This window comes from Dermacentor albipictus, chromosome 1 (genome assembly GCF_038994185.2).
Source record: "Dermacentor albipictus isolate Rhodes 1998 colony chromosome 1, USDA_Dalb.pri_finalv2, whole genome shotgun sequence".
In the NCBI taxonomy this organism is placed as follows: Eukaryota; Metazoa; Arthropoda; class Arachnida; order Ixodida; family Ixodidae; genus Dermacentor; species Dermacentor albipictus.
In genome coordinates, this window is record NC_091821.1 from 435281015 (window position 1) to 435287014 (window position 6000).

At 47.1% G+C, this 6000-nt stretch overlaps 1 protein-coding gene across 1 annotated transcript in view; it reads right to left on the bottom strand.

The window, feature by feature from the left end:
- Positions 1 to 4500, bottom strand: part of LOC135908150 (uncharacterized) — a 171365-nt gene extending 166865 nt beyond the window's left edge. The window contains exon 1 of the mRNA XM_065439907.1: positions 3897 to 4500. The gene's annotated coding sequence lies outside the window, so the exon portion shown is untranslated. The remainder of the gene's footprint in view (positions 1 to 3896) is intronic.
- Between the last annotated feature and the right edge of the window lie 1500 nt (positions 4501 to 6000).

The following is a 6000-nucleotide window of genomic DNA, read 5'->3' on the forward strand; positions in this document are numbered from 1 at the left end:
GCGCTCTCGCAGTTTTTTTTTATATATGTATACATGTGTTCTGTTCGCGCGCTTCGCACAACAGGGCATGTCGCAGTTCTTTGTCCTTGTGCAACACATTTTCCTGGCGTACGTCTGTGCATTATTTGATACCGGTTTCACACGGGGCTCTTTTAGCCGCTATCCGGTCCGTTACAAATTGAATTTCTCGGTCGTGATTGACTGCTCTGCGCAAGCTACGAGAGTGAGCCAGTCGCATCGATAATTTAGATCCGGATCGGGCGTGATCGCGATCGAGAGTGGTCGTGTGACACCGGTTTTACACATGGCTCCCACATAGGGAACACTTTAAGTTCAATGCTACTGAGTGAAGAGCAAGTGCATATATATGCCAGTGGTGGTATGTGGCCAAGTCTTTCTGGTGAAGCCAATACTTGTGCATTCAAAACATTTCAATTACCAGCGTAGTGCATCAATGTGTCTACTTCGACAAAATGGAGCACCAGTGCAGATATTTCAGCATACCTGTCCAGGGCAGCAAGTGTGTCTACACTGAAACCACTACCAGCACGTGCGGCAGTTCTATTTCCAGCAGGGGGCTGCACAATAATCAGTAGGGTGCTCTCAAGCTGTTTATCTATGAAGCTCTGCCTGGACTGTGTGCGCCAAATATTTTTGGATGTGAAAGTGGGGGTGAATTGGTAAACATCAGTATAACTGTGCCTGGACTTTGTGGCAAATGTTTTTGGATATGAAAGTGTGAGTGAACTGGCAAAGAATTTGCTCTGGGCTACATGTGTTAAACGTTTTTCTCATTCAGAGTGCTTTTTTTTACTTTAGGAGACTGGAGATATGCGCAAAGTGTGACATGTCAGTGTTCTAATTCATGTATTTGCTGGTTTGCAAATTATTCGTTGCAACTTTGTTTTTGCCAGAGAGGTACAACTTTGCCTCTTGTAAAGGGCTTTTTAGATCAAACACTTACTATTTATTATGACCATTGCTTCCTTTGTTACACAAATGCAGCTTCCAGTGCATTCCAGTTTATTTCCATCTTTATGCAAGTTTCTAATATGAGGCTTGCATATTCATTTCTCACGTTCTGGAGTGGCAAGATGCAGCATTACTGTCTCATCGTTCGCTGTACTACAGTGGTGTTCACTTGTTGCCCTGAATCCCCGGTTTAAGTATTCTGTACTAATTTCACGTTTTGCTTTTTTTGTTGTATGGTTATTTTTTCTCGCCATTACCTTCTTTGATATATCCTAAAGGCAATATTTCCAATTTTGCACTGTTCCCATTTTTTTATTTCTGTCACAGGAATGTTTTATGATGGTATGCGGTGGTATTTCTTTCTGTGCTCTTTTCAAGCGTCTAGCTGATTGGTAACATTGCTTGGAGGCAGTTACCATCTGATTCATACTCTTGCATTTTTCAGTCTACTTCTTCCATTCGCTCCGATGTCACTTCTGCATAACTCTAGTCCATCTAACAGCACGTGCACTTTACTATGATAAATTAGACACTTTAGTACACTGCAGGTTTTTCTGTTCATTTTTGTATGTGTACTTGGAATTTTGTTTATGTGCTAGTGAATGTTCACTTTCGAGTTCATTACGAATCCTTTCTGCGACTTTTGTCATTGTTTATGTACCTTTACTTCTATTTGCATTTCTCACAGTTTGTTTGAACCTTGCATAAGCATTACATTTTAATAAAGTGTTTTTGCTTGGTCACAACCTTCTCATTTCATGCACTCTTGGCATGAAGGGCTTGGTCTGGCCACCTGCCAAGATGTGGCCATTTGTTCTTTGCAGGATGTCATTCCCATTGTGGTTGTAAGCATCGTAGCTTACTAAAGGCGGTATTAAGGATTTATTATTCTTAACAGGCTTATTTTCGTACGAATTGTTAGAGGATGCGCCGGTCATGCGGGGAACAGTGCTTGGCACTGCGCCATGGCTCTTACAGTCAACACCGACGCTTCTACTCATCTGGGGCGCGATTGGAGATCGTTGTTCGAAACGCCCGATCAGTTTCACCTCACGCGATTGGCCTAGGCCGTGCCAACGGGTGCGGCTGATGACGTCCGCGCGGCATAGGCCAGTCGCGTGAGGCGAAACTAAACGCGTGTTTTGAACAACGATGTCTGATCGCGCCCGTCACCCGCGAAAATTAGCTTCAGATGATCGTAAACCTTTCAAGACCGCTTCTAGACCAGCTTTTTGATAACGTCCTAAAAACGTTTAGAAATTGGTTACGAATAGTTTTGCCAAAGGGATTACTTGTGTCTTTCCCAATCCTATTTCTAGACCAGCTTTTCGAATACGTCTTGCAGACCTGTTCTAGATCGTCTCAAGAAAGTAATTAAGCCGGACATTAGCAGAGATATACGACGTTTTCCCGCCAAAGTTCTCTCATTCGTGTCTTCTTAAACCCGTTTTTATCGTCTTGGATAAACGCTACGAAAACGTTACGTATCTCTTTTGTGCTACCTGGGTGCGGACAAACAAGCTCTGCAATTGGCCGCGGTGATAAATTGTATGCGGTGTCTACATTTTTATTACTTTCCCGTTGCCGTCTTTAGCAAATAAAGGAGTGGACTTCTGATGACGCGGGCCTTTTACGCTGCAATGAACCATCCTGGAAATATGTAAGCATGCGCACAGCATATAGTCCGCACTCGTGGATTTTAGCGTAGTCGAACTTATATCCGACTTCTTACAACATAAATTGCGAGGCCGTATGCCCGGAATATAAAGCAGGCTCACATTTCAACCATAAAAGAAATGTCAGTCAGAAGCACGCCGCTTCAAACCGTGTCCGGGATGGCTTGCCAGCTAATCCTACATCTACCTACCTCTGCTCCATTTGTCGATGCTTTAATGATTACATCCTAAATATTTACGCATGTAACCTGGTCCGTAGCCTAGAAACGTTCAAAACAATTTCAACAGCCCAAACGAACTGAAGCTGCGGCAAGCAACATGCTTTGGCCTACCCCAACTGGTACTTAAGGCAACAAAGCGAAGAAGTCCGAGGCACGTGGACACAACGTATGTCATGTTTTTTTTTTTCAGGTTACTATGATTATGTTAGAAAACAAGGGAACCATAGGAGAGACAGCGTCAGCTTGGACAAGACGTCCTTCTAGTAATCAAACAGAAAATGCGACAACCATGACTAATTTCATGAATGCCAAATAATTAAATCGATTGACAATTCATAGTCACCTTCGGCGCCAACAGCTCGATCTGAAGTTTGCGCTGGTTTCGTTCCATAATCGATCACTTTTTGCTCGGTGAAATAACGCGTGTCAGTATCAGCTGCCACCACACAAGGGAGGCGAGAAAAATAAACTACTTGTCTCGAACTCAATTGTTGTAGTTGGAACATTCGTCATAAAGTCATTTTCTCACTGAGGAACAACCCTGATGGAAGCTGCACAGACGACGGAGTAAAAGCTGAAAGCCGTGCACCACGAGAAATTTGACGTACAAAAACAAAAATAAGTGCGAGTATAAATTAAATGCCAAAAGTAGGAGATAAACACTTCCGCAAATTTTCTAGCTGCGTGACGTCCAAAGTTAGTGACGTTGAAGCGAGTCTGTTTCTGTCCTTCCCCCAAGGTATTTCGCGTTGGAACCAAGGTACACGAGCTTACGCATGATTCGCCAGAATCTACTTAGAGCCGGACTTTATAAATTCGTGTGCCATCGTTTGTCAGTTACGTTATTACGGATAACGTTGGAACCAGTAGTGCTTATTCTTAGAAGCTCACGTCCGTTTTTTATCATGAGATTGTTAGCAACAGTCATTTGCGCTTCTTCTTTTCTTTCTGGTGGTAATCACTTTGTCCCTCTTCGCCCTATGACTAAGTTTCTACTGCGAGAATAGGAACAAATATCGGGCCTTACCTTAGAGAAAAAACACTCCGTCACCAAAGGCGCTGGAACTCACAAGCCGGCGCCGGTCGCAAGGTGTTCCCGGATGGCCACCAGGCGCCGCAATATCATTCAGAGGGCGACGAAGCACAGCGAACGTCGAAGCTATGACAACAACCGCACGACGCGACACAGGAGCCAACGCATCGTCGCACCCATGTCACGCCAGAGCAACGACACTGACTATTCAGCGTAGAGGCAGGCAAATCCCGAGTTGGAGGTGTCCAATCCGTTTGGTCGCTGGCCGTGTGCCAACAGGACCTCAGAGCCGGAACCAGAGGAGCAAACCGCGTTCTACGCTCCTCCCCGATTAGTCCCACGGGTCGCCAGCTAGCTTATGCAAGAAACCATGGGAAGCGACCCATCGACGATATGCTGATTATGTCCGTCTGCAAACAGCGCTTCAGTCACAAAGACAAGGAAGATAAGGTGGGGCACGCGGGGGGGGGCACTTTCTTGTCGCGAACACTGTGCGATGCACCGCGCGCCCACCTCGAACTAACGCCGCCGGCTAAAGCGACTGCCGCCGTAACGGGCGCGAGCACGAGCGCTGTGCAGGTTGGTCCGGAAGACTGCAACAGCCGCCGCCGGAGCGATGCGATGCGAATGTTTTCGGAACGTTGGTCGGTGGTGATGACCCTTGAGAGGAGGCGGGCACGTGGTGAGGGCGAGAGGCGCCCGAACCACTGTGTCTGTGCTGCGTATAGAGGTTTCCTCCTCGCTCTTGCCCCGAGGCACGCTCGTCTCTCTCTCTCTCACTCACTCTTTTTCTTTTTCTGATCTTCTCAAATCTCACCGTTACCCCACTCCCTCGCCCTCATAGCCCGCAAGCTTATTAAACAGCCCGCCATGGGAGCGTCCCTTCCCCGTCTCCTCTCCTATCTAACTCCGCTCCCTCTTCACATCTCACTCGTCTCGAGGAGGAGAAGGTGAATTCCCACTGACTTAACCGCAGATGACCGGGCCGGGGACCGTTAGCGGGCCTGAAGCGACGTCACTTCCGTAGTTGTCGAAATCCAGTCATTGCCCTCCCCGCACTCCTGCCCTGCATCGTTCTTTCCCTCGACAGGAGCACGCGATATAACCTCGGGCTGCTTTGCCCGCTTGCCTCTCTGTCGATGCCCGCGGGCCGATCACGTCGCGCTCGAATACGACGTCTCCGGCGAATTCCTGGTCGAGCCTGCTTTCTGTCCCCGTGTCCCGTGACACGCTTTCCTTCTTGGTGCACCATTGCTTGCTGGTCAGCCGGGGCCAAGTTTGTTTTCGTGAGCTCTCGCTTAGCGCGCGTCAACGGCAGTCTAATATCGCCGGTGTAGCTCAATTAAAAACTTCGCGGCTGTGTCAGAGTGAAGTGCTGTTGGCCGGGAGGTCGGCGGAATACCCTCGATTTAGTAGGAAAACGGGCGCCAAACACATTCGCGCGAGATCGCGCGAGAGCGCATCTGCGCAGCTGTCTGCTCTGTTGTGTTTGCATGTCTTGCGTTCATTTACGTACTGCATACTTAGCGTAGGTTTTGTGGTGAAGCAACATAAGAAGCACTGGGCGATCAGGAGCAGAAGAAATGGCACCCACTTGCATAAGTGGTAGCTTTCTTGTCTTAAATAGTCAGGCGAAACTACACCGAAGGCACAAAAAAAGTAATGCATTGTTTCGAAGGGATAAGTAAATTGTTAATGAAATTTTTTGTGTCGTTGTCAATCTCCGCACGCCATTTGATTATTCACGGTAGCGACGATAACCACACGAGATGGACCAAAAGAAAATTAGAATTGTTCCTTCTTGTCGTTCTAATATTTATTGCAGCATTCTAATTCATTGATCACCGCTAAAGTACACTACCTCGGACGAAATGCACTAGTTACTCGGCTTTAACCATCGTTCAAAATGGCTCATGCAGCAACAAGTGCGTTGTAAATTACCCTCAATGCCGCCGCCGTTTTCTTCTTTGTGTCCCCGACATCTACGCCAGCTGTTCTTGGAGGTAAGAAGTCGCAAAGGGGCCAAGATACGGGAAGTAAAGATGGCGACGTAAGGTATACGTTGTCATAACCATTCCGTTAGTAAGTGCAGCACGCT